We start from the raw sequence: 9,674 nt of genomic DNA, 5'->3' as shown, positions 1-9,674 counted from the left end.
TTGCTAATGCTAGTAGTGGGAAACAACCAACTTTCCAGCAAACGCTGCAACTGAGAACCGAGAGAAAATGTCCATGTCGATTAAAAATGACATAAGCTCTTACACAGTTGCTGAAGGAGCTGAAGCATGAGATTCCCAGCCGTCACCTCATCTCAGACATCGTATTACCAAAGCTCATGGATTTGTGAAAAAGCACATTAAAAGCCTGATGCAGGACATTTTAACCTCCAGCTTCACCACTGATATTTGTGTCAGCCCAATGTCTCTAATCAGTTTATGTGCACAGTGGATTGATGAGGATTTTGCCACCCAGACAGTCAGGTGCACCACAAGCGATGCAGTTTGGGGGTTTGCACACTAGCCATGCCATAGAAGGTGTATTTGATGACATGTGTCAGGCACAGAGCATTCCAAACATTTCTGTTCACATTGCTCTCCAAGGACAGCGTCAAAAACACGATCAAGGCCGTGAGAGATGCTGGACTCCCTTGCAGTGTGTTCTGTGCTGTGTGCTCACACCATCTAGCTGGCTGTTAACAAGGGTCTTTCGGCTGAGAGAATTGTAGCTGACGCAGTGGAAGTCAAAAATATAATAGTTTGAGATTTTAACCCATACGAACCCACGGTGACACAGAACTTTTAAATATTCTGGAACTTTCCCTGTAGAGCTTTATCCTTGAATTTAACTCAAGAAGTCCCAAAGTGACAGCTACTTACCATCCTGGTGCAGTCATAGAGTTTAAAATCCTTCTCCTCACCTACAAGGCTCTTAAGGGTCAGGCCCCATCATATCTTAAAGATCTTATAGTACCGTACTACCCCACTAGAGCACTGCGCTCCCAGAATGCAGGTCTACTGGTGGTTCCTAAAGTCTCCAAAAGTAGTTCAGGAGGCAGAGCTTTCAGCTATCAGGCTCCTCTCCTGTGGAATCTCCTTCCAGTTTGGGTTCGGGGGGCAGACACCCTCTCTACATTTAAGAGTAGACTAAAAACCTTCCTTTTTGACAAAGCATATATTTAAGGGCTGGATCAGGCCTTAGACCAGCCCCTAGTTATGCTGCTATAGGCTCAGACTGCCGGGGGACTCCTATGGTGCACTGAGCTCCTCTATTCTCTCTCCTCCTCTTCCTCTCCATCGTTATGTCTCATGTCAGTCAAATGTCTGCCTCTAACTTGCTATCTTCCCCGGAGCGTTTCTGTGCTTTCTCATCTCTCAGGTTCCTGTGGATCCTGTGGATCCTGGTCCTGGCCCTGCTGATGTGGTTCTCTGGTTCCTGTGGGTCCTGGTCCCGGTCCCGCTGATGTGGTTCTCTGGTTCCTGTGGATCCTGGTCCTGGTTCTGCTGATGTGGTTCCCTGGTTCCTATGGATCCTGGTCCTGGCCCCGCTGATGTGGTTCTCCACCAGCCAATGGATGTGCGTCTGTCCAAGGCTACAGCCTGTCCGTCCTTGGGAGCTGGATCTCTCCTTCACTGTGGTGCTCCCGGAGGTTTCTCTTTTCCCACTGGGTTTTTTGAGTTTTTCCTTCCCGAAGAAGGAGGGTCATAAAGGGCAGGTGATGCCTCGGACTGATCCACCGGACTGATCCACTGGCCTCATCGACTGCTGGACTCTTTATTAGATTGTTTGTTCGCTTACACTTGTTTACTTCAGTGAACTTTGTAAAGCACTATGAGACACTCTGTTGTGATATTGGGCTATACAAATAAAATTGAATTGAATTGAATTGAATGTGACCCAGTGTCAATCTGTGCTCCCAGGACACCAAAATGTTGGTCTGCCTGATTAAAACCTGTGACACAACTAGCTAATTCTGAATAGCTTGTTTTTGTTATTATAAGGTAAGTTTCAAACAATTTAACAATTCTAATACTGTCCTCGATTACAATTAACCTGTCCTGACCATGTTTTATGAAAAAGTGTATATGAAACAGCTTCGAAATAATAAAATAATGCTGTGACATATATTTAAACATCTCAGATCTTGGACAGTCAGGGTATCTCAACAATAATTTCTCTCCACTCCAGCCTTGGATACATTCAAATGCAGCTCCACCAGCCTATGAGAGGACTCATAGGAAGACATGCAGATCTACTAGAATGGGATGTAATACATGCTACAGACTCTCACTGAGCGAAAGCAGGGTCTGGGAATGTTTGAGAAGTATGAGAAGTTAACCTGAAAAATGATCTCCTCTGATGCTCCTCTGGCCTGCTGTGGCCATCCCTCAGAGACTTTTGGTTAAAAAAAACAAACAGAAGTGGACCAATGATGGGAACCTTAGCCACTGCAATCAGGAGATGCTTCACCGGCACAGAAAAAAAACCACTTTCTGCTTTGCAACTGTACTTGATCCAAAGTAAAAGCATTTGTCTGTCTTTCTGTGTGTGTGTGTGTGTGTGTGTGTGTGTGTGTGGTCGGTGAGCATGTGAGAGCGAAAGTATTCTGAAAACAAAACTTTGTCATTATGACCAACATAAACCTTTTTTATTTTTCAAAAACCTAAAACTATGGTGTTAAGTGATTTGAAGGACATTCATTCTGACAAATTCAAACTAGCTTTGTCTTTTTAAAAATCTGTCTTTTTCTCTTAGTTTCTCTTTCTTTTAGGTATAAAGATGATAACATATTATTTCAGTCGTTCTGAGTTGTACTCTGTGTGGTACTGAAATCCGCTCAGTGTGCTGCAGGTTATGGTTTTGTGAAATGTGTGTCAAATGTTAAAATATCAGCAATGGCAGGATGTTGTATTTTTCATTTGTGACATTCAGAAAGTGAAGAACATCTGATGAAAATAAAATGTTTGCAGGGTCATTGTTAGAACCGTAATACTATTGTTCATATCTAATTACTCTTACTCTAATTACTATCTGTATTTAATATCAGCAAGTACATAAATGTGAGTACTTGCACTTGTTCTGAAAGAAAGAGGTACAGGTGCATCCCTACCACGTCCTGAAACGACACCCATCTGGGTAAAGTACCATGTGTTTTTTTCAATTTACGGTACTATGGCAAAAGGCACGGCTATCATCTTTGGTTTTATAGTAGTCCATGACCCAGGGAAAACTGGAATTTATGGTTTGATTCTCTGGTAATCCACCTGCAAAAATAATATAAGCCACTTCTAATACTAAATAAATGAGAGTTATAGGGGCCAGCTGAAACATAAAGAATTCCTCTGCAAGTTCTCCCGTTTTTTTTTGTTCCTAATTTGGAAGGGGTTTCATGCATTGGGCTGGTGATCATCTGTTTGTTGCTTTTACCAAGGACTGCATGAGAGGCAAACTGACTTTGCAGATGATGTTGCTTCTGTTGTTGGTGTAGCTTTTATCACAAGTAAGACTTTTCCGAGAAAATGTAAGCCTACATGCCTGGGCCATAATTAAGTCTTTCAAAATTGAATTTGTTTAATGTGAAAGGATAAATAAAATATAAGATAAACAGTGTGAAGTGATTAATGTCTTTAATGAACTAACAAACTGGGTTTGTTATGCTCTGTGTCTTCCTACATTAAGGTCTGCAGACATGCTGTTCACAAGGTAAAGTTCAAGGTAAAATGAAGTAAAATACATCTTTTCATCCATCAGTTATCTGTACCACTTATCCATCAGGGTCACAGGGTGAGAGACAGGATACACTCTGGACTGGTCTCCAGTCAGCCACAGGGCCAACACATAGAGACAGACAACCATTCATTCTCACACTCCCACCTATGGGCAATGCAGAGTCGCCAATTAACCTAGCCTGCATGTCTTTGGACTGAGAGCAAGCCAGAGTAACCTTCTTGCTGTGAGGCAGCAGCGCTAACCACCGCACCACCACCGTGCTGCCCTACATGCTCAATGGGCCTATGAAATGTTGACTTGACCACAAATAGAGCTATTCAAGAAAATAACTGAGAGCCAAAATACAGTATAAAGAGGAGAATACAAGAGGAGTGCCCCACTTTACCCCCACTGCATGTGCATTGTGACTGATGACTGTGGAGCTGCTTTTTAAGGGTTGGACACAGACAAACCTCAGAAGGCAAAGACAAAACACAATATACAGAACAGAGGAAGCACTTTTACTAAAAATAGTAGTACCACAATGTAGAAAGTCCTGCATTTACAGTATATTTAAGATTCGAAGCCACCAGTAGTCGTAAGTAGTCGTAGGTAAGTGCACTAGGCAAGCAATCTTTTCATTTTGTTGTTAGGAATAGTGACCTTTACAATTTTGATCCCGCTGCTGAGGCCAGAGGCAGTGGGGGAAATTCTGAAGGGCCGATTTCAGCTGAATGCTTTTACATGCACTGACATACATGCATGGCCGTCCTGGCTACCAACACATGCTCAACATGCCAGTACTTCACTACATCTTCATATGGCAAATAGTTCTTTCCTGCTATATTAATGCTCTGAAAGTCATATATAGGATCTTTAAAGTACCAAAAGTATTATGCAGAATGGTCTATTTCAGGCATTTCAAACTAAGATGGTGAAAATGGTGAACATTACACCTATATACTGTATATCCTTAAAATAGCAACTATTGAGCCAGGAGTCGAAGATGGAGGTGATTTGTTCAACTTTTACAGTGTGTGCATGTCATATTGCTACACTCTGCAGAGGTTGTTATACACATTTACATTCAGGTTTTATCACCACCATCCTGTAATGTCCATCAGCTGTGTCTGTGTCCAGCGTTCTGCACTGAGAGTGAGACAAAGTGTTGCTGCTAAAACTCTTGCCGCACCTCTGCAGCCATGAATCACATAGCGCAGCCTTGGATATGGCAGCATCGTAATTGCATCGTGTTTGTGTGTTCATGCAACTTTGGGTGTGTGTGTGTGTGTGTGTGTTAGTGTGCCTGAACGTACAGTATTCATGTGTGTGTGTGTGTTTTTGCTGTATGACTGTAGCAGCCCACTTCACGCTGTAATTTACCTCTCACTCTGATTAACAAGCACTCAACACAAGACTCATGCTGAGACTGTGTGTGTGACTGTGTCTTATTTCGACATAGAGAGAGTAGAGGGTTAAAAAAGAGAGTGAAAGGACTGCTGCCTTTATGTGTCTGAAAGAGAAAATGGGGAGCGAGTGAAATGGAGCATTATGGGGTCGCTAGTTGGTCAGGGTCAGTGCCGGGTCGGCAGAAAGTGAAAACAGCTTTGTAGTGAAACCAACCAGAGAGTCAGACACTTTCATGAAGTATCAGGAGGCAAAGCTGAGAAGTCTCTGCAGCCACATGTGGCTTTTTTATTAGCCATGCAAATCACTGTCATTTGATGGAGTAATAGTTTCATGTAGGCCACCTAAAATAGTTTCTCCTGTGTCTCCAGTAACATATATACAACTATATATGAACACGTGCGATATGACAGTTATGATTACCTCAGTCAGGAGTGTTTTTATTCGTCTTTAGGCATGAAAAACAAGGTTTGAACTTTATTTTTTTTCAACCCATATTTTATAAAGATATATTTACATGTCCAGTAGTTGAAATATAGCTAGTGATCATAATTTCCTCCCAATATAAAATCAATACTTGGAAAATTTAGCAATTGCACGTTACTTGATGCCACCATATTTTTCGTACCTGCAAGGGTCTCTTTTTATAGAAGGTTTGAACAGAAAACCATCTTGGTTTCACTGTTTTGTTTTTTTTTCACTTGCAATGGCTTCCCACTGGGTAGCAGTGTATGAGATGATGCAATAGCATCCACTGTAGTGGCTGATGTGCAACTATGCCATCAAAACTCATGCACATACAAGAAAACAGCTTTTGAATAGCTGTACACTGTAGTGACCTCTATGCATGAAAGGGTTAAATTAGTTATTTAATGCTGTAAAGGGGGTGTGACACCATGGCTGACTGTTGTGACTGTTATTCTAACAAGCCTTCAGTTGTACAACCGGTACAACCACCGGCTAAGTGTGTCAAGATTAGAGCAGCTAGGCTACGCTAAAAGTTCAGAGGGGTTTGCTCGAGACTGAGAGTTTATGGGTGTAGAAGGAGTTCATGGACGGATCCTGAACACCTCAATCACTACTGTGCTGACTGTGGCTCCACATGACATCACCAATGCAACATTGCAGTGCCCATGTGCAGGATTTTTTGGATTCATTCTTGTACCGTGGGAGGAAGTGGACACACATCGTACATATTCATACAGCCTACTGTCAGTGGCTATGAACTACAACTTGAGCTCTGTTTCTTTAACCCACATTTCTTTGCACCATTAAAATATGCTGAATAAGCCATTAGCAGTTCCTGTAAGCAGTCACTGCTATCACTACCAATAATTTGAGACTGAATAAAACTTAAAATCATGACGATAACAAAATAGTAAATAATGATAATGATAGTAAGTTCTGCAGTTAAAAGGACCATCTTTTTTCCATGACGTCTGTGCCGTCTTATGGATGATAATTCATGAGAGATACTCCTCAGACAGAGTATAAGTCACACTGAATCTACAAATATGTGTGTCATGTCTGTGTGTTCAGGTTTGACTGAGTTATGACTCTGAGAAAAAGTGTAATCTTTGGGTGTGAAGTGTGTTAAAGCACCTTTATCTCCTCTGTGATCTCTGTGTCACAGCCACTGCTGCTGCTCACACTGCTATTACTACTTTTTAGCACACTTGCATGTGCCTGTTCCCTTCAGCTGACACATTTTAAGTCAAGTCAAGTAAGTGTATTTAAAATAGGTTACAGATATACAGTTTGTGTTTCCCCCAGTCACGCACGCTATTCATCTTCATAAGAAAATAAGCACAGTGATTGAACATTCCTGGGAGGTCCACTCAATCTTCGCTGCAATCAACATTCTCTGCAGTGTTTTCAGATCAAACTGAATCAGTAATGTGTTTTTCAGCTATCTTTTCTTATTTAAAGGATATGGGTAATTATGGAAGATTTGAAAGTGCCATGTATCATAGTCTGACTGATACCTTACTGCTTTTTGGAGATGATTCACTTCATTATCTTTAATGATTTGGACGGGCGCAGAATCCACTTTGATGTTATAGTGATTTTCTCTGTTGTGGTAGTTTAACATCTCGAATGTGTTGTGTCACGATAGCAGAGATGAAAAGAAGACTAGAATATTGTGCTCAAGTAACTATACTTCACTAACTAAAGTACTATAACTCTGAATAAACTTTGCTCAAGTAATAAAAGCACTTGGTGATAGTGTACTTGGATTAAAGTTATTTAAAATGTACTATGTTACATTTTTACATGACAAATACAAAAACATGTACAAATGTATGCACTAGTTTAACAACATCACACTGCTGAGTCCTTGTGTCCAAATCAGCGACAAATTCCATTTCTATAGATGCACTTTGCAGCCTGTGCATACAACTGGTTATCAGTTACAAATGTAAAAAAACACCTTCCCTAGTGTAGCCTCACCAGAATTAACCATTGGGGCAATTAGGGCAACAGAAATTGAATAATTGCCTCTTTAAGAGCAGAAAAAAGCATCACCAAGGCAACCAATACAGAGATGAATAAACCATATGAATGCCACAGGCTGAAGCCACTGACATATTGTAAATACAGTCGCACTCAAAATCATTCAACCCCCATCGCTAATTAACTGTATTGGCAAAATTTACAAATGTTCAGCTGTGTTCGATGAACAGACACAACACAACTAATATTACAGGTGGTTTCTCCAAAATCAACACAATATGTCACTTTTAATGACTACTGCAGTCACAAAGTTATTCTACCCCTTCTTCACAAGCATCTTTAGTACTTAGTCGAGCACCCTTTTGCTGTAATGACCAGCTGCAAACGTGATGCATAACCAGACACCAGGTTCTGACAGAGTTCCTGAGGAATCTTAGCCGCATTCCTCATGAGCAACAGCCTCCAGCTCGCTAATATTTTCTATGGGATTCAAGTCAGGTGACTCTGACAGCCACTCTAGTATCTTAGTTTTTCTGAAGCCAAGCCTTGGTGGACTTTGAGGTATGCTTGGGATCATTGTCCTGTCGGGAGGTACAATGATGTCCAAACTTCAGCTTCCACACAGACGGCCTGACATTTTCTCTTAGGATTTCCTGATACTTGACTGAATCCACCTTGCCATCCAAACACTCCAGTGCCAGAAGAAGCAATGCAGCCTCAGAGCATCACCGAGCCACCTCCATGCTCAGCGAATGCCTCATTCTTCCTCCTCCAGACATACCGCTGTTCCTTAGACCTGGAAAGTTCCTGTTTTGTTTCATCGCTCCACAGGACAGAATCCCAAACCTTCTCTGACTTATATGTATGGTTTCGAGCATATTGGAGCCGACATGTCTTGTGCTGTTTGGATTTCAGGCATGGAGACCTTCGGTGTTAAGTATGCTCCTTATTGTAGAAATGCTTCCAACAGTATCTCTAGGATTATTCCGTGCCTTTGCTATATTTTTGTCTCATTTTCCTTGTGTGGGCAAGGCAATTATTTCCTCTCCTTAACTTTTTGAACAGTTCTCTTGATTTGCTCATATTTTTAACATGCAACCAAACATCACTGTGAACAAACCTCTAGTCAGTCCATGTATTTGATGTGTTCTATCTCAAACCCACCTGATGCAACTAATGAGGCCCTTGATTAGTTGCATCAGATGTGCTTGAGACAACACCTGGTTTGCAAATGAGTGCTCGTATGAGGGATTCTATTCAGGGGGCTGAATATTTCAGATTGCAGTAGTCATTAAAAGGCATTTTGTGTTGAATTTGGAGAAACCACCTGTAATATTAGTTGTATTGAGTTATTTAAATTGTTCTTGTTTGATGTGTTGATGTCAGTGAACACAGCTGTTTGTGAGTTTTGTCAATACACCTAATTTGCAATGGGGGCTGAATAATTTTGAGCTGTATACAGTATACACATATCTGTGACAAACAAATATCAAAGCTAAGGAAACTACAGATTTTACACAACAGCTAGCTTGCATTCAACATTACATTGCTTGGATACATAGTAGTTGTGATGTCCCCCTCTGTACAGTGAGTTAGTTACATCCATCACAGTGACTGTGTTATTGTACTCATCTGTCTGAATGGCATTTTGTGAGTCTTGAGCACCACAAAGTCCTCAACAATCTTCTCATGGTTCAACTTTTTTGTTTCTTTTTTCTGTTTATTCTCTGAGATTAATGTAACCAGTCCACTCAGTTTGTCTGTCCCACTATAACCAGTCCACTCAGTCTCCCTGTCCCACTATAACCAGTCCACTCAGTCTGTCTGTCCCACTATAACCAGTCCATTCAGTTTGTCTGTCCCACTATAACCAGTCCACTCAGTCTCCGTGTCCAGCTATAACCAGTCCACTCAGTCTGTCTGTCCCACTATAACCAGTCCACTGAGTCTGTCTGTCCCACTATAACCAGGCCACTCAGTCTGTCTGTCCCACTATAACCAGTCCACTCAGTCTGTCTGTCCCACTATAACCAGGCCACTCAGTCTGTCTGTCCCACTATAACCAGTCCACTCAGTCTATCTGTCCCACTATAACCAGGCCACTCAGTCTGTCTGTCCCACTATAACCAGTCCACTCAGTCTGTCTGTCCCACTATAACCAGTCCACTCAGTCTGTCTGTCCCACTATAACCAGGCCACTCAGTCTCCGTGTCCCACTATAACCAGTCCACTCAGTTTGTCTGTCCCACTATAACCAGTCCACTCA

The sequence above is a fragment of the Pempheris klunzingeri genome, chromosome 2, assembly GCF_042242105.1.
Source record: "Pempheris klunzingeri isolate RE-2024b chromosome 2, fPemKlu1.hap1, whole genome shotgun sequence".
NCBI lineage: Eukaryota > Metazoa > Chordata > Actinopteri > Acropomatiformes > Pempheridae > Pempheris > Pempheris klunzingeri.
Note: the sequence above shows the minus strand (reverse complement) of the source record.